This window comes from Semicossyphus pulcher, unplaced genomic scaffold (genome assembly GCF_022749685.1).
Source record: "Semicossyphus pulcher isolate SPU_LCO1_2020_fin unplaced genomic scaffold, fSemPul1.0.p SCAF_3, whole genome shotgun sequence".
Classification (NCBI taxonomy): Eukaryota; Metazoa; Chordata; class Actinopteri; order Labriformes; family Labridae; genus Semicossyphus; species Semicossyphus pulcher.
Window position 1 is genome coordinate 5168052 of NW_027211704.1, and position 20012 is coordinate 5188063.

At 42.9% G+C, this 20012-nt stretch overlaps 1 protein-coding gene across 1 annotated transcript in view; it reads left to right on the forward strand.

Annotated features, from left to right (window-relative positions):
* LOC138605767 (membrane-associated guanylate kinase, WW and PDZ domain-containing protein 3) overlaps positions 1 to 20012 on the forward strand; it is a 196444-nt gene that overhangs the window by 66624 nt on the left and 109808 nt on the right. The window lies entirely within an intron of this gene.

Below are 20012 nucleotides of genomic sequence, written 5' to 3' on the forward strand. Positions count from 1 at the left end.
CTGACGATCAATATAGAGCTATTCTTTGGTGTTATGAGACGGGGATTATGTTGGTGTTTACATGCTCTTTACTGTGCAGGAGAGCGGTTGCGTGAGCACAATGAGAACCCCTCGTCTTTAATGAAAAGAGAAAAGGACCATACCAGTGGTTTAGCCCATATACCACACATCACAGTGTACATCAGAAGAAGCCACTTGTTTGTGTTCAGTGTTGAGGATTTGCTGCTCTTCTGTCTCTTTTCTGATTGCAAATTTAATCTCTTTACACATGGTCAGAAAATATACAGTGTGAAGATATTATCTTGGCTGTGGGAAATCTTGAATGTCTGCTATTTTTAGAGGAATCTAACCATGACAGATAATTCAGTGATGAAATTCTTAGTGGTTTAATCCTCTGAAGCACAAAAGGCATTATAAATGGTCAGCAAGACCCCTGTGTCGTCCTAAGGGTGTTACATAACCAGCTTCTTCTTTCCTCAGCGCTCCTTTATGTAAGGATAATGCACGATGAGGCGTCCGTTTTCTGGAAATGATGGACAACTTGAAATGAAGAACTCTGACATGCTTCAAAGGTTTAAGTCACTGATGGACACAGGGAAGGCTATCATCCAGCTTATACCACGGTCATCGGTTTGTTTTTGATGCGACTAACATCTGATGAAGTGATAAGCATCCCATATGTTTTAATGCGATGGAAACGTTAAAGGAGAACAGTCTAGTACTGCTCTTCTCAGGTGTCTAACCCAGGTGTGACTTGGCTGATGTGCCTCGCCGTAGTTTGCAGTCAACATTGAAAGATGATTGGCAGCCGTATCGGATTGTGAAAACAAACAGCAACTCCCAGCTTACAGTGAAAACAAACCTGACCTAGACAATGATTTTACTGTCTCTTATACCTGAAATTTAGCATCAGCGACGCCCTCGGTACGTGCAAAAGATTACATTTAGATTTTTGCAAAACAACTCCTAATTTGGCTCTTACAGAAACATTATTAACTACTCCAGAAAATACAACCGGCTTTTAGCTACAACTTGGAAACGGCAGACATTTTAGTCCGCTCAGCTCACAGAGCTCTTCAGCTAAGCTATGAGCAAGAAAGCTAACGGTATGCTAGCAGGAATCAAAGCCAATAACAGGGCGTACAGTTGATATAAATTAAATGTAATTTGACAATATGTTTAACACATGACAAGCTAACCAGCCATGTCATTGTCCCCAAATATATAGCAAGATTTTCATAGAAAATGATCGGCCATGTTGGGCCTGCAGCTAATGAGTTAAGTACGTTCACAGTCGTAGTGTACTTCTTGCAGCTTGTGTGTACAGGTGCCATCCTGTGGTGTTCGACGTTAGCTTCTTGCAATAATCTGTAAAAAGAGGCTTTGACAGACATTTTCACTTGAAACTTAGTAGATGTGCATTATCAGGAATTAATGAACACCCCATAGCCAATCAGTAGCGAGTATTCAGCCAGACCATGGTATAACAGGAATTAATGGATGCTTTGTAGCCAGTCAGAATCGAGTATTCACCCATGTGGTATGAGACTTTGTTACACTTGCTCTTATGTTAAAAAAAAAGACCCACTTCATATGCACTACATCGAACCTCTGCTAGATCAAAGGAATCGAAAAGAGCCTCAGCACAAGACGGTCAGACTCCATCCTGAGCTCTGTTGCAGCCTGCCAGCAGGCTACAGTGTGCCGATGTTGCCTCTGCAGACGCCGGTGACCCCTCCGCCCTTAATGTGCTGGACGTCCAGACGGATAACGGTCATTCTACATCAGCTACATCTGTTACAGCAATCCTGATTCAGAGAGGCGACGCGGAGAGGGCCGTGGAGAGGTCTCTGCTGTGTAATAATAGATGTTAGATATGGCTTTAATTGCAGGCATCAGTCACGGCAGTATTAACCTGGTTAGAGGGAACAGTCATAAAACAGATTGTGGGATCCTTTCATACACCAGCCAATAAGGACTCGGTCCCCGGGGTGCTCCCAAGAATGCTCTTTCTCAGCCGCGGGGCTTTTCTGTGTTAAGGACTCCAAAACCCCTGTTATTGAAAAACGCTATCATCCTCCCTCTGCCTCTGGAGCCTGAGTCACATGAAAACACATAAGCCTGGCTTTCCATGTAAATCACTGAGGATTACACCCAAAGTGACACAGAGGGATGATCAATATGCCTGTGTTGCTCTCCTCCCGACTATCTTACAACACGGCTCGCGTAAGTTCATCACTTCACATTCGTCAGGAAACAAACTGACCTACTTAAAGTGTTCCCTCGCTTGTTCTGAGAGGCGGAAGAGGCGAGCTCATCTCCCATGCAGTTGTGTTTCATGTGCAGTCCCAAACTTGTAAGTGACACACTTTTTTTTTCTTCTGCGTGCTCCGGGATGTGCGCATGCCTCCAAATGAGATGAATCATGATGAAACCAGCTGGTGCTTTCTTATCTCCATATTTCACCTCTTTACTTTGCGTATAAAATCTGCTTATTTACTTCACACTGTGCTCATCTTTGACCGCTCTCGCTGTGAAAATGTGCCAGCAGAACCTGTTTCTCGTGGACGTGATTCTCTTTGTGGTTAAATGGAGCCAAAAGATTTTGATCTTTGCTGTTTGTGTTTCATCACATTTGCCAGATGGACACCTGGAGAGTCGAAACGGCAGCAGGCAGGTGACAGGAGCGCCTATTAGGCTCCAAACTTCCTCGACTGCAGAGCCACCTCAGAGGGACAGTGTCATTGGGGATTAGGATCATGTTATAAAAGAGAGACTTTCAGCGTACAAAAGAACTATCTCACAGTGTGACATGCAGCCTTTAGAAGCAGGAATGAGACTTTATCTAACAGGCCGTTCTCACTCCTAAGGTGTCAAATACGGCAGCTCGCGTCAACATACTCTCCTCAAAATCAAAAGGTATGAAGACCTTCCAAGGCTGCTTGGGGAGGAGGTCAGGGGGCTGCATGGGTCAAACAAGGATGGGAATATTGTCAGTGCGGTTTGTTTCTGTTGGGTTAGGTTAGGGTTCGTTAGGGTTAGGTTGAAAATGTGAGAGAGCACAAACATGACGACAAATAATGATAGATTGAACAGTTTTGTTCCTGTTGTGTGCGGAGAGCAGTGATGTCACCCAAACAGCACACCACGCACCAACAGATTCATTCACCAACAACCAGAGTCCGACTCTCAACACTGGAAATCTCACTAAATCTCTCGCGGTCAAACAAGACTTTAGAGGAAACAAACATGGCGGATGAAGAATTGCTTCTTCCGTCAGCTTTCTTCCCAGTTTGGCTTCACGTGATAATCCACAGACTGCGTGCTCGGCTGTCCTCTGGGTCCCCCCCCCCACAACAGGATATCAGATTGTAAATATTGAACATGTTTAATATTTACGATTTGAAATCAGTGCGGTCTCAACGTTCTTCAGAGCAGATCTAGGGGAGTGAAATCACTCTTAACATCCCTCACACCACAGGAACATCTGAGATAGAGATCATCTTTACAACCATCAAAAAATCAGGACTTTGCTTACTTTTGTCTAAAAAGAGGGTATTATGCTGTTTCACATTTTAAGACATATATATGATGTTACACTGTTGGATGTCCAGACTAAACGTGGTTGAAGTTTCAAATCTGTTGGTAAAAGTATGTTGGAGTAATCCCCAGCTCAGTCTGCAGGCTGCCGTAAACGCCAGGTTTCACACAGTTTTTTTTGACGTCACAAAGTGCAGCCTCAGCAGGCTTCTGAGAGCTGGCCAATCAGAAGAAAGCTGGCTTGTAGGGGGGGGTTTCTTAAAGGGACAGAGCTGACTGAGTCGTTTAAGGCAGAGGCTGTACATAGGGCCTGCACAGAGCACCAGTGTAAGTTATGCTAAGCTACTCTACAGGTATCACAGAGTGAAATATGAAGCTTTAAATTAGCATATTACCTGCCCTTTAACATACGTAGTTACATAACGTCCTAAATGGTGCATTTGTTTCCTGAACTTTTGAACCTCAACATCGCAGGTTGCTACCTCCTTGTAACCTAAAACACATGTTGATATCAGAATCAGCTTATTGGCCAGGTGTGCACACATACAAGGAATTTGTCTCCGGTTTAACTTTGCTCTCTTGTACACTAAATATTAAGAATGAAATTACACTAATATGTACAACCCTACATTCAACATTAAATAAACATTAAATATTATATAATACTGCACGTTCAAAAGTTGTTTGTCGGCAAGCTTTATTTTGAAAATCTAAATGTTTTTTGCTCAACTCTTATTGCTTACAACTGCTGCTTTATTTTGAAATCCAACTAGATGTTACATATTTAATATAACTAGCTTGCACGTACAAAGCTAATGAAAAAGTGGTGCGTGGATCATTACATTTTAAAGTTGCCATATTTGACTATTCGAGAGTGAGAACGTGTTGCATCCATCCCGATGCTGAATGTCCAACTTGGACAGAACCTGATGACACTAAAAGGTTGTACGAGCGCTCACATAGGTGCTCACGTTCGATCCTTCAGGTTGTATGAGCTCCCATAGACTCTAATGAAACCTGAACTGTGTGAACTGTGTGAAATCCAACACATCCTCTGGCTGCAATGAATCAGACAACGAAGAATGTGTTTGTCACTTCAGACACAACAGGTTTTAACCCTGCTCTGCATCATCACCACCACAGGGACTCTGAGCCATCCATCTGCATTAGATTACAAACACAGTGTGGAAATGCCTTCAGCTGCAGGTCCTCTGATGATTGGCTCCTAGAAAAATGACTACTGTTGTATGTTAATGTCCTTGTGTGTCTTCGTTGACATATCAGACCTGGTGAGGTAAAGTCGTTTTCAAAGTTAACTTTCTTTAAACATGAACTCTCACAGGTGCTGAGTCCAGTTTTGAGGGCTCTAATTTGATGGCTCTATCTCGACAGCCAGCACAGGGACACTAGTGACCATTGTGCAAAATGATTAACGGTTACGTCTTCACACAGTCACATCAATCTTCTGATATGTCTCTAACAACTGTCACAGAAGCATATGATAAAATCAGTAGAGAAAAGGAGACTCCAGACCGCCTTGTCCTTGAAGATAAGTAAAGCTTTCCCGTCGTCTGCAGAGCTGCAAAGCCAGAAATGTGCAGACGAACACTTCTGTACCTCTTAAAGTTCCTTTTTATAGAGATACTGAAGGCTGGTTAAAACGTACTCTCTCTATATTCTGTCCATATACTGATTTATAACGGCACATCCTGTAACGTACGCTGTCAGAATGTATGGAGCGACTCGAAGTCTGTCATCTCTCGGCAGACTCGTCCTTCATCCAAAAGCACTTTTATATTCATTATCTTCTGTATTGTATCATTTGTTCTGGACATAGATTTTATAAAATAGATGGACGACATGACAGCTCCCGAAAAGTGAAGCCAAACCCTCTCTATCGCCCCCTGCTGACTGGCTGCAGTATAGGTCATAAAGCCCGCCTCCTCCATGTTAACAGATGGGACATGAGTCAAACTATAAAATCAAAAATACACGTCAAATACATTTTTCTCAAACATGGTTTCTGTCATTATAGTTAGTTCTTATCATGATGATTTACATCCAAGCGTTGTCTGACGAGTTTAGCTTGAATTAGTTATTTGATGCTGCAAAAAGGGGGGCGTGACCTCATGATTGACAGCTCTGTTGACAAATCTGGCTCCAGCAGCGTTCCGTTCCTGAATAGCAGAGTAGAGGAGGAGCGACGACAGGAAAGGTAACTAACACTAACACTGCAGTCATTGAAGTTTCCATACCTGTGAACGTCTGCTTCAGACCGACACAAGAAGCTGCTCTGCTGTTAAATACGGCCACGTGCGGATCTTTGCTGTTAAATGTGTGTTTTGGTCAGTGGAAGGGTCGGGACATCGTTACCATGGCTCCACCCTCCGATCTCTTTGGCTCAAATACTTCTCCTCCACATGGCAGCGCCCGTCTCGTCTTGGCTTCACTTCTGAACAATGAGAGTAGATGAAGAATACAGTCATTAGTTCTGAACTGTCTTGAGACAATTTGTTGTTCACATGGAGCGAAGATGCTCTCATTTCTATGACTGTACTTAATGGACATCATCATCCAGGGCCTATAAATGACCCACTTCCTGTACATGATCCTGTTTATTACACATCCATTAAATTAATTAATTAATAACTTGACAAAATACTATTATCTGGATATGACTTTATTGATCTTTATGTATTTTTATAGATAAAAATGATTCCCTAGCACTTTAAACACCGTAGCTTTAATTATTCTTCAGTTTATTTGCAACAAGAAATGTTCTCAATGACACTAATACATCATTGACATTTCATATTTTGGCATCAGTGTTAAGCCTGGGACCTAAATTAAATATGAACTTCTGTTATCAGTGAACTGTCGGGTTTGGGGAGAAAGATGAGTTTCAGAGCGTATTTGCTTGACTGTCAGCCAGCTGAGGTGTTTGCTTCTCCTCCTTCTATCTCGCTATTCCTCATTTTTGCAAACATTTGTCATTCCCTCGCTATGATGAGGCAGAATTCAAATTCCAGGCCTCTTAATATTCAGGAAACTCATCCATAAATGCCGCTGCATCGTCTCCCACAGATCACTATTTTCTGGTCCGCTTTAACCCACCTCATATCTGGCTTTGACAGCCTCACAGCCAGGAGACAACATTATTCCACTGCTGTGAAGGTCTTAGTTTGGAGCTCGTTCTGGGCCTAGTCAACAGGAATGACCTCTCGCCAGATGTCAGCTGACCGTGACCTCTTTCTGCAGCCACAGTTTCTCCCTCTGGCGATGCTGCCAAAACATCAAAAGTGCACAAAGGCCTGCAAGTGTTTGGCAGCAAATTTGTGAATTTGCAGGGTTCATTGCTTGTTAGTTATGAGGTGAGTACAAGAGGTGCAGTTTCAGTCTAGTCAGCCATGACTGCTCTCTCCCCCCCACCTCTCGTTTTTTGGCTTAGTACAAATAGACACTATACATTTGGCTCTTGTCATTTCTCTATTTGAAGGAGACATTCTGCTAAAAAGTAATGGAGTCCCTGTGGAGACAGGCAGCCGATATGGCTCTCCTGTGGGGAGAGTTGTACTGGATGGATAATGTCACGGACCACTGCGTGGAGAGAGGAAGGAGGAGGGGGATACCGGGGGGCTGTGGAGGTGGAGGAGTGAAGAAGAGATAGAGATAGAAGGAAATGAGAGGGTGCAGAAGTGTGGGACTGCAGGTAGAAATCACAAAAAGAAGAGTGCCACACACACAGACAAACCGTACATTCACACACTCCACTCTCTCTCTTACCTGTCAGAGTATCACTGCTCGAGGAGAAAGAGTTAAATTAAGCAGAAACGTCTGAGTTATATGCTGCCACATGCACAGAGCGAGCTTATTAACCTTAATCGCCCTTGATTTTACCTGCAGATTGAAAAACATCTATCCTTAATTATGCCCTTTCATGCTTAATGCGTCAACACATTCTCTATTCCATCCCACCCAATAGAGCAGGTCAGTGGCCTTAAGCTTCACAATATGACGTTTGGTTTCGGAAAAATAACATGGTTTGGGTTTAAATGTGTATCAACGTATGTACCAGACATGTCGACTTGAGACTTAACTTGACAAAAAATAAATGACTTGAGACTTGACTTGAGGCATGATGACTTGGATGACTTGCATGTGTTCAGTTTTGAAGTTTGAATGTTAGCTGTTAAATATAAAATGATAAAATTCAATGTTGTCAAGTTTCTAACTATCAAGAACATACGCAGCCCAAACTGGGAATCATGATTGGACGATTCAAAAAGCTCCCCGGTATGTGATTGTTATGATTGGATGGCTGGCTGTCAGTCAAACTCCTCGCTATGGCAACACACAACATCAAAGCCCCCAAAGAGAAGCCTCATCAGTCGTAATCGTTACTACTCAATACGGTCTCAGAGCAGACCATCATCATGGCTGCGTCTGTGCCAAGATAACACAGATACAATTCATTGTCATACTTTTTGAACAGGTTATATAAGATATAGGATTATATTTGTTGGTGTTTTTACTCTTGTTTGTGTTTTTTGTACAGCGACCTTGAGTGTCCTGAAAGGCGCTTATAAATAAAATGTATTATTATTATTATTATAAATTGGTCAATAATATCATTATCAGACGAGCTACTAACACCTTGTCTTTTCTCTTTATAAAGACCGGACACTGCAAATAAGAGTGCTGGATCTTGGGTGGAAAAAAAGTGACTTGACTTGATATAACTTGCGACTTGACTTGACTTGGCCAGGAAAAAATTACTTGCTTAAGACTTGGACCAAATGACTTAAGACTTACTTGGGACTTGAGGAAAGATGACTTGATCACAACACTGGTATACTGTATGTTACATAACTACACAGGCCTTCGAAAGTTAAAAATGATTCAACTTCTGTAAATAAGACGGGAAAAATCATCTTTGTTTTAGAAGTGAAGCCATTACAGATGCCAACACCTGCAGTTTCACCACGCACACAAATTACAGCCTACCATCTGTTTTCACCATGTTGAGTTTGTGATCCTGCTAGCTACCGGTGCGGTAGTTGAGCTCAGTCTACGGTGACATTGATTGTTGTGAGGATGCCGGCTGCACTGGCGATGATGACTGTGACGAAGCGTTAGCTAGAATATAGCGCCGTTGTCTGGGTAAAATACTGTAACACGATAAATGACCTCTCTCTGCATTTTATACTGGTATATTGGTTGCACTAGTATATCCTAACCGCATAAACAGCCTCCCGGTGATCGCTGCCGCCAGTCTATTGTCAGCCAGGACAAAGCACACTTTTAAGATGAAAAAGGTGCGTCATATACACCGAATTTTACGGTAGATTCAAGTTGTCTTCTATACAGCACGATATGAATTTTCTAACTAATTGTCCCATTTAGAGCAACATTGAGGATGAAGCAGGGTAACGTCTTGGCTACCTGTGAATGTTCTACCACGGTGACCTGAGGTAGTGATGTGTATCCACCTTTCCTTCGGCTATGGTCCCTTACGGCTCCAAGATACAAAGGTGCTGACCGCATAACTGATCAAACCTGAAGCTTCAAGAAGATAGTTCACCAACCCGTGTGTGACGCCTCTGTGACTACCCTGTTTCCTGGATGAAAGTCCCATGTTTGTTCGACCTATCAATCACCAAAGCAGACTTGTACTCTTTTATTGACAGCTTCCAGAAATGACGCGGGGTTCCTACATTCTCAAATTTTGAAGCATTGGGCTGCTTACCGAGCTGCTGTATTTAAAGAGTCATGAGTGAGAACGACAGGGTTAATGATGGTATTCCTTTTCTGTAATCCGAGGTCAAACACTTTTCTCTTACTTTGAATTCGAATGAATTTCCTTCTCATCCTCTCTCCTTATGTTCCCTTTTTATTCTGTTCTCTGACAGTCTCATTGAAGCTCTGAATTCATCGTAAAGATTGTTAGTGAGTGAAGAAAAATGAGGGTGACAGGCAAGCAGGAAGGCTTTGATGAGAATATTCAGAGCTCCTTTTTTGCACCTTCATATGTGTGTGTGTGTGCTGTGTGGGTGTACTGCTACGCAAGTGTGCATGTGTATTAGTCTCAGGAGAGGCCTTGGAGCAGCTGCACACCTCCCAGGGAGCGCAGAGAAATGGGGGCGACATGCATGTACTTGTTCTCTCTTTTCACAGATGGGAAAACATCACTCTACAGGTGACGCACACACAGCAACGCCGCACCTTACTGTAGTGGCAGTTAGAAGTGTCTCTGTGTGTGTGTGTGTGTGCGTGTGAATAAGTAGGTCATGCATCCCAGAGTGAGGAAATAATAGATTCACATTTTCACTGAAGTCACAGAAAATGAGTTTGGATTCTATCCCCATTACGAGAAATGTTTTTCAATTACAACAAAGATGCACGGCTCGCTCAATGGGGCATCTTTGAGGCGGTGTTCGCACGCAGACGATGCAGCCGTTTGTGTCTCTCTCCGTGGACGTGTGGTGATGTTGTTGTCGTGTGTGTGCAGGCCAGTGGTCGGAGGTTGGTATATTTTGGGGGGATTTTCAGGCACGGATTCTCCAGGCGGGGGAGGGCGGGAGGACAGGGGAAGAAGCTCCGATTTGACAGGCTCCATTTTCACATAAAACGAGTCGCTGGAAATCACAGACATGCAGGCCTGAGTAGAGGAGACATCATAGAGTAGGTATTACCTTTTAAGGCACAGTGATGGTGATGAGGACCAAAGCATATTGCAGCGTGTGTGTGTGTGTGTGTGCATCAGAGAGAGACACAAAGAGGAAATCAAAGACAGTCTTGGGCTATTTCTATGTAAATATAACCACACAGATCGTGCTTGTTGTGATGGATATGGGTCGAACAAGTGACTGATTTTGCGGCATACTATGATATTGTCTCTTGTAATGTGTTATTGATATGCTGGCCCTTTAATTCACGCATGTTCTCTTCTGATATCAAAGCAGAAAATCCTCTTTCTTTAGGATTTAAACTCTCTTCTTTGCTCTGGCAGTGAAGCTAAATTCCGTGTTTGACATTTGACTCAGTCTGAGACACTTTGTTTCATCTCTGTTGTCTTTCATGCAATACAACTGCAAAGCTCTCCACAATGCAGTAAATGTCAGCGTCTTTGGCAGTTTTAACATTTTATTTCAACACATTCAATGCACAAGCCAAAGCTGGTGTGACGGTTAAATAAGTCAGTTTCACATATATAGTGGAGCTAGGATAGCTGCTGATCCCAGGCTTTTGCTTAGCTGGGTTATTAGTGTTATAATTACCCTGTCTTTTTTAATGTATCCAAGTACAAATATCATTGAATGCACAAGCTGAAGCTAGTATGACAGTAACTTAAGTCTGTGACACATGTAGAACGGAGCTAGGAGAGTGTTTACAGTGTTATGCTAGAGGCTACAGCTAATATAAACAAGTATATTTCTGTAACCTGACTTTTTTTAATGTAACCAAGTGCAAATAAATATGAAGGCACACAGGGTAGCTATGACAGTTAAGTTTCAGTGTTATAATGCAGCTAGGCTAGCCTTTGTTCCCAGCCTTTAGCTTAGCTAAGCTAGTATGCAAGGGCTAATGTAGCAATGTAACAAGTGTATTTGTGTTATTACCTGGCTTTTTTCTTTATTTAATCTGAATACAGTTACTATTTAATGCACAAGCTGAAGCTAATATATAATAAGTCAGTTACACATGGAATGAAGCTAGCATAGCTACTGTTTGCAATCTTATGCTATTGACTACGGCTAATATGTTATGGCTATTTAAAAATGAATCCAAGTAAAATTCTAATTTAATTCACAAGCTGAAGCTAATATGACATTTATATAAGACAGTTGCAGTGTTATAAAGGAGCTAGGCTAGCTATTGTTCCCAGTCTTTAGCTTAGCTGAGGCACGAGCTGAAGCTAGTTTGACTGTAAAATAAGTCAGTTATAATGGAGCAAGGATATCTAGTTTACAGTCTTATGCTATAGGCTACAGCTAACATAGGTTTTAAGAAAGGGCTTGTGAAGAGGGCAGCATAAGAGCGCTACTTCACTAAACACCACATACAGACATGAGCTAAAAAGCACACACACATTGCATCACACAAATGAGTTAAAACATAACCAGTTGTGTTGCACAGAGGTTTAAACACAGAGACGCCAGCTGATGGATGAATCAGAGACAAAACAATGAGTCTTATGAAATAGCGATGACAGTAAGAGTAAATAGCGAAAAGTAAGAGTCTTATGAAATAGCTTTGAGCAAGAATAAAGACGTCCAAACTCATGACACCCATGCACTGGTAAACACACCTAACAGTGATGTCACAGTGTACTGACACACCCTGGAGTACACTTTTACATCATCGCAGGTCTGTGAGGAGTTGAAGAACATTGTTTCCAGACTCCATTCGAACTTAAGGAAGCTAACAATTGTAAGGTGTCATGAGGAGGAACGTTTCTGGTTTTTGAGCATCAAAGCTCACATCATCAAGAGTCACACATCAAGATCAACCAGAGCTGCAGACACATAGTGATTGCCGCTTCTCTAGTAAAGCACTTTGCATTACAGCCACTCCTTTAAACCAAACTACACTCAGGCTGAGAGTCTTCAGCTCACATCAGTGGTCACGCTGTGACGTCCACACTCACACCGTACTCGGCTGTGGTCACAAGGCACTCTTTAAGCCTTGTAACAATGCTTTTTTTACTACGCAGTCTCAAGTTTTTCTTTAAGAGCTGCGTGTCCGGGCTGCACACTGGCTCTCCGCAAAACCGTCAAGCTGCTCCGTTTAAGAGAGAGAGAGACAAGAAGCTGCAGAGGCTGACAGACCTGATATTCTGAGATCGGCAGGACCAACCATTCAGCTCAGTGCGAAGCCTTAAATATTCTATAAGTGACGGAGAAACCAGGTGTGAAGACGAGCACTCGGCTGAAGTCCTCACTTTAGTTTTAAGACATTTACAAGTCCACAAAGAGGAAGCTAAACGGCCTCTTAAAGGAGTAAAATCTTTAAAGGAGAAATGTCCACCATTGCTGGACGACAGCTCTAATATCGTCACGTTTCATCCGCTGAGTTTTCTCTGTCGAAACACAGAGTAATGTTGTTAAAAAAACACCTTTAGGCATCACGTAATATATTCAGCGTCATTTTCTTCAGTCCTTTTATCAACTTCACCTAAACAAGGCCCCGTTTGTGTCGACACACTGTCGTAGCAACTTGTGCTCACCTGTTGTTAAAATGCAGAAGGATGTTTTATTCCACAGCGTGGGCGAGGATTTCAATTAAAACACATCTAATAATTGCATAGCAGAAGTGGAAAATCAAAGGACTGAAAAAGAAAGTGTGTGGGAGAGCGCTGAAACATTTCTGTAGTGGAGTATGAAAGCTGGGCTCCCTCAGCGATGCTCCGAGATTGTTAAAAAATAAAAATACAACATATCAGAAGGGGAGAGTTCAACGTTGGCATTCATAATGTGTCTGCTGCTGCGACTGCTGGTTTATGTTTTTGGATATGTTATTTATATTTTCTCTCTGCTGCAGTTTTCGGGAGTTTTTATTCAGGCTGCACGACATTAGAAAAAACTGATGATAACTTTTTGTTGTATTTATTTTTTGCAGATAAACGCAGTGTTTTTATATGTAAACAATTAACAATCATACTTGTCTTTATTTGGGACTTTTCTCTTATTTTACGAACACTCTTCGTCCAGAGACACCCGCATGAAAAGTAGAGAGAGTTCAGGTGGAGCGTTACGTTTCTTTATAAAATAAATACAAACAGACTTGTGGGCTGTCGTTGTGTTACTATCATCATATCATCAGTGGTGTTCAAATTGTGCGAGCCGCCCGGTGACAGCAACGTATTGAAACGAAAGCTTACCGTCTCCTACTTCCTGTTGGCGCACACAACCTCACGCCGTGCAGCAACTCCACTCCGTGAACAGTCCGTTTACAGTAACTGGATGTTCATAATATTTGACGATTCATTTTAAATCTTGTGATCTATTAGGTGATTCATTTTTGCAATTTTATTTGATGTATTGCTGAGCAGCGATCTTTGTAATAACAGTCATTTTATCTGTTGAACTATTAATAGTATAAATTACTTCTCCATACTGTAAGTTTTAATCGGCTCACTGCGCAGAGATACTTAACTTTCAGGGCTGTTATTGAGAATAAATCCCAGGCAGCTCTTCGTGTCTCCCGGTGTGCATTTAATTAGACAGAAAATCACACGGTGTTATTGCCTGCCTTTGTTAAAGTTTGATTCTCCACTTATGATAAATGTTGTTTGGAGCGAGTCGATACCGCTGCTGCGAGGCAGATCAGCTCGAGATGTTTTTGGGGAGAGGAAAGATTTTCTCTCCGCTTTTATCTTTACTGTTCTCTGTGTTCTCAGGCAGACAGGTGTAATTGATCGAGAGCTCGGTGTGCTCGATGGAAACTGCACGTACGCTTCTCTGAAGACTACTTTCAAAGTTTATTCGCTTCACGCTGAAGTGATGGACTCTCTCGAAAGAGCGATGCGGCCTTCTAGTTTTATGGGGAGCACGAAGTCGTACCTGTTTAAAATACTGGTTGTGTTTTTAACTTGCCGTGAGCCACAGATAAGTTTCTTTCTCTTCTGTAGAATAACTTTTATATTCTCCTGTGGGTCCCCCCCCATTCCAGCCAGTTAACACCGTAGTCCGACTTAAAGGTCACCTCGCTTACAAATCTCCTCATACATATGCATCCCCGCTGCTCTTCGAGACTTTGCTGAGAGCTTAAGCGTTTCTTTTATCCCCTCATTCCTTCCTCTTAACTGGAGGAAACCAGCCTCTAGTTCACATCCTCCTTCTTCAGCCCCCCGCCCCACGCTTGCCCCTCAGCGAGGCGGCTCCTCTGAGGAGGCTGAGCTAGCACCCTTGGATAGTGAAATGTCTGTTTGGCCTTCAGGAAGAGCGAAGCGAGGAGGAACGGAGCTGGAAGTGTGCTGCTGAGCTCGCTGGCAACGCGATCTACTCTTAAGTCCTCTCTCTCTGCCCTCAACATTACTTTAGCACCAGCAAACCAGCCCCTAATTAGCAAGTAATCTATTATGGATGAACCTCTAATGCATCTGTAGAAATAACTACAGGGCCGTCCGTGCCTGTGTGGGTGTTTGTGTGCACATTCTCCATCGTGCTGTATCAACCATGCATGCATCCGATGCTCGTGTGCGTTCTCATGTTTGCACGCATGTGGCTGAGCTGCTGTGAATCGCCGTCAGTGTTGGTGTCGGGTGCTGCCCGGCTCATTAAAAGCACCCTGCACTCAAACTACAGGCGAGAACAGAACAGTAGTGGATAATCTCATGAAAAATGTAGGGGAGCAGCAGCCGTATCTCTCGGGCCCGGTGCTGGGCTGGTTTGTGTGCAGCTCCAGCCCTTTGATGTAGTCCATTGATCTCCCCTCGCTGACATGTTCTCCCAGGCCCGTGGCTGCAGCAGCCCGAGGGGTGATTAGCCTTATTAGTGTAATGGAGGGGAGTAAAGGGCTTTAGAGGTGGAAAGGATGGAGGAGAGAGGGATGGAGGAGGAGAAAAGAGGGATGTTTGGTTGATACAGACGATGATCAAACTCGAACATAACTTTCTCTGCCTTTGACCCTGAAACAAAGAAATAATCACAAGATTCATAAAGGTGATGTTTACGATTAGGGCTGCAACTAACGACTATTTTGATAGTCAACTAGTCATCGATTATTGAAACGATTAGTCAACTAATCGGATAATGAATTGCACAATGACTTAATGGCTCTTTTCTGCTTTTATTTTGCTAACTAACAATAAAGACACTGATGCAAAAGATCAATAACAGAAGGAAGAAAAAGATGAAGAGTTTCAGGTGAGGGACTGAAAATGTCAATGACAGGAGAATCTGTGACTTTGGACTGTTGAGCTGATGTTTAAAAGAGAGATGCGTCAGGTTCTTTCTCTAGCACTACAGGGTTATATTTATGTTAAAAGCCAATACAACGGTGCCTATAGATAGCTAGCTAGCGATAAACCGTAATTGCGGGAGCACACTTCCCAGATATCCAGACAGTGTTGCATGTGTGACGTCCACGGTTGGCTCCGGTTGTAACTCTTGATTTTCCTGGCTGACGGTCGCTTTCCTTTTCAGACTGTTTGCTTCATCTGAGCGTCGAGTTTGTTTCTTTTTCTTTGGATTCTCACTTATTGTTGAAGTTGTATCTGAAGTCATCCATCTTTTCTGTGTTTGTTCAGCCATAGTAGATTACTGTTTACTCGCAACACTTGCAGAGACCGGGAAAGCAGCCGCTTAGCTCCGCCTACCCTCTCTGGCAGACCAACCACTGCTGGCTGATGGAAAACGCGTCACTAACTGGGCGCCGCTTGGGATTTTTTTTGTGAAGTCGCCACAGACAGCCAGTCTGTAATACTGCAAATGCAAAGGCTTTCATCAGTGGGCCATAGGCTCAATCACCTTTGTGTTACCTCATTCGGTGATCGATCGTGACTTAACAGACATTAATTTACATGAAAATCATCGAGATTGTTACTTTAACTAGCTGAGAAGCTAATAATCTTATCTGGGCCAGTCTGCATCACAAGTCCAGCGTGCCTTCTCTGCAAATACTCATGCATCACCGACATGCTCCTGTGATGAGCAAGGTCAGCTTTACAAATCCTGCAGGCGCTCCTTTTCTCTGCAGCGCTGAGGCTGCAAAGCTCCCAGACTTTAGACGATTTAGGAGGCGATGATGTTGCATCGGCCGCCGCCATTTTGCTATGTTTTGTCTACCTGCCGCTTCCTGGTGGCTGTTTTGCATGCACAGCTCTAAGCAGAGATAGTAAGGACGCGAGATGGCTCACCCCTCAGGAAACTCGGCTCCGGAAAACGATGTTATGTCCACGCAGAGCATGAAAAACACACACGCGATGATGTAACCAACTATTATTGACAATTAAATTAATCGGCAACTAATTTTGTCATCAATTTTTGCGACTAATCGTTGCACCCCTATTTCCTCTAGTAGTACTTTAGTAGTAATTTATAAATGAACACATGTAAAGGAAGGTGAGGGTTGAAAGGTCAAGCCTAGTTCACCCTAATTTACGCAGAAGTTACCAGAAACATACATCTTGCTTCCTTTCATATAAATGTGGAGCGCTTAAACTCACTAAAGGCTTACATAAAACTCTACAAAGTCCATGAAACATACGACACAGATAACAGCGCCATAAATATTTCATTATGTGTAAATGTGAATTCACAGTCGAGCAGAATGTGGCTGCACTCAACTCGTCTCTGCTCGCACACTTTAACTTACTCTCAATGTTAAGTAACACTCTTTTGACGCTTTAAACATCTTTTATTATATTAAATCGTACCTGAAAAATGTGTTGAAATCACAGGAGTAATAGTGTTTGTGTTTCTTTAGAGAAAAGAGAAGTGGAATGAGGAAAATACAGCAATTTCCCCCGGTACGTGGGTGGAGACAGAAGCAATCGATTTCAGACTATTAGATTAAGACCACTTTGCAGATCACAGAGGAACTTTGTTGCAGTTTATATAAAACAATAAAGAATGAATCAATGTAAAACAAACACCTCTCCACCACCTCATAGGCAGGGAACAGTTTTTCTGCGTGTTTTAATCCGTCCTGATTAATGAATGATTTTTTGACATGATTACACACCATGTATTTTCTCTGCTTTTCAACTTCTAACAGACTTTGAATCTATTATCGTTTAACCTGTCTTCTAAGCAACGCGAGGCAGTGAGAGACGAAGGAGGCCGTCTGCAGCAGTGCGAGCAGCTCCGTGGCTGTGTCGGGTTAAAGTGCAGCACTGCAGTCCTTTGTTGTGCTGCATGCTTCGCCGCCGTGATTTATCGTCCGTCTCGGAGGATGAGTGCTACTGTAGAATGCACAATTGGTTTTGACTTTCAATGAGGGGCGGAGGGGATTTGGCTACAATTATGCTGAAAACTCTGATAAACACTGGAGCACTGTGGGGTTTTTTGGCTTAGCTGCCAGCTGGTGCTGCTGAGGGTAGCGTGCTACAGCAGACAACATTTAATATGAGAAGATAGGTCAGCAGCAGGAAACCAAGTGAGTGACAGCAGAGCACCATAGGGGTTTGCTGGTGGACCGTGGTGACGTCAGCGTTGCGTGGGCAGGCTGGAGTTCTGTTGAGGCATTTTGACAGGGAATAAATGTCACAGTAGTTTTTACACCAGACCAATCCAAGCCTTTTGATGATCTGTAAAGAATGTTTAAAAAAGCATTAAAACTGTCTTCTAAAAGGAGACGTCACCTCTTAACGCAGCCAGAGATAATGTTACTTCATTTGTTTATTCAGGCCCAATCCGGAATGGGAACATTGCTATCCTGGATCTGCTAATCCATTTTACTTCTGTCCTGGTTTTTCAAAATAAAACTGGATTGGATCAACCGGATCCAGATACAGAGTTTTTAAGGTTACCAAACCAGTGCTCTAAATGGTACTACATGCTTTGTCCACAGGGGGCGCCAACACCCAGACAAAATGAAAGTTCCACACAGTTGCTTAAAATTAATATTTTAGGTTTGATACTATTTGGTGGATTATTTTATGTGGATTAATTATTTATTTTACAACCCTTTACTTAAGTTCTACAGCTCTGTAGCAATAAAGTTCAAGTGCAAAATATCCTCAGTATAAACTAAATTGTAAAAATTTCTTTTTAGTACATTTAGTTCCTGAAATGCAGCCCTCCTCTTGGATCCGTATAAACCCAATTTTTCTGATCAAAGTCCCAATTCTACTCAAAAGTTTTCAACACAAACTGGTTTAATCCAGATAAAAACCAAAACTGGAGGCAGGATAAAATCCCATTTCAGAATCTAATCCAGTTTGAATGGATCCAGAATGTTTAAACAGAATGAAACTGGATGAAAAACTTTTGCAGTGTTAAGAGCTGCGGCCTCACAGCTTTAAGGTTCCTGGTTCGAGGCGCGTTTCTGTGTGGAGGTTGCATGTTCTCCCCGTGCATGTGTGGGTTCCCTCCCGGCTTCCTCCCACAGTCCAAAGATATGCTCGTTCGCTTCATTGGTGACTCTAAAATTGCCTGTAGGTGTGAGTGTGAAAGGTTGTCTGTCTCTATGTGTCAGCCATTTGATTGACTTTCAGTCAGTCCAGGTGTAACCCCGCCTCTCGCCCAATGACAGCTGGGATAGGCTCCAGCGACTTCGCGACCCTGAACAGGATAACAACACTACTTCTCTTCTTTGAATTTAAATGTTTCAACAATGACCCTTTTTAATCCGAGCTTCACAGGTCTGACATAAGAAATGTTAGTGTCCGTCCCCTTGGCACTTAATTTGTTTCAAATCTGGCCCCTCTAAAAAAAGTCCTGCTTTACACTATTGCATGACACTTGCTGAGAGTATTTCATACAGCAGAGACGAACCTTTAACTGCCAATTTGTGAAGATTATTCCAGATAAAAGACTCTGAACGTGTTCTTTTCTCTCTCAAGTAAGAGCTCAGTTTGAACCAAATCATTCCCTCTGGGCCGTGACAAGGCTGACCACTCCTTCTCTATGACTTTCCCATCATTCACTGCACAAGTACACCGGCAATGAATGTGATTTACTGCCATGCATTACACCGACAATCCAGCTAGAGTAGCCGGTCTTATAGAGAATTCCATTAAAGCGCTTTGGTTACAGCGAGGAAGCCGGACGGTTCAATATCCCAGCTTTCAGGACGATGCACAGAGACGCTGTGGAAGTTTACATCTGCAGAGCCGGGGAGGAGGAAGAGGAGGAGGCGTCAGAGAGGTCAGGGTGGAGGGGAGGAGTCATGGATTGGAGAGGGAGGAAGGGCTGTTTACAATCCTTGTGAGAGACAAATACTAGTTCTGTCTTGGCCTTACAGGTTATAGCAACTTTAAAGTGTTCTAATTTTAACACAGGAGATGTAAATAAGGCTGCCGATCACTCAGTCTGTAATCAAGATGTTCAGTTCTTCATTGGGTCTCTGGGAGTGTCCATGATCGTGCCACAGTGCAGAGAGTCTAGGGGGCATCAGGCAGCGGGGGGGGGCAGAGCTCATGTCTGCAGGAGTGAAGCAGCCTGTCGCTCACACCCTCAGCTTCCTCACCAACGTCTGCCTCAGGCTCGATCACACTCACAGCCCGACCTGGCACAAACCTGAAACTCTGTCCGAACGTTTGAATCATTGCACCGGTGTGAAAAAAGCCTTCACTACTGGGAACATCAACACCTGGGACTAGTTGCTATCATGTGTTGTGTCATGATATTGTTTGTTGTGATATGTTTAATTTGTGTAGATCAGTGTTTGAGTAAAGATACGTTATAGGCTTCTTAAAGGGCTTTTTTCTACGATATTTTCTTTTTTCTTAGATTTCTTGCTGTTAGCTGCATAATCAAGGGACCTAAACCCAAATACAACATTCCTTATCTTAAGACTTCCTTTTG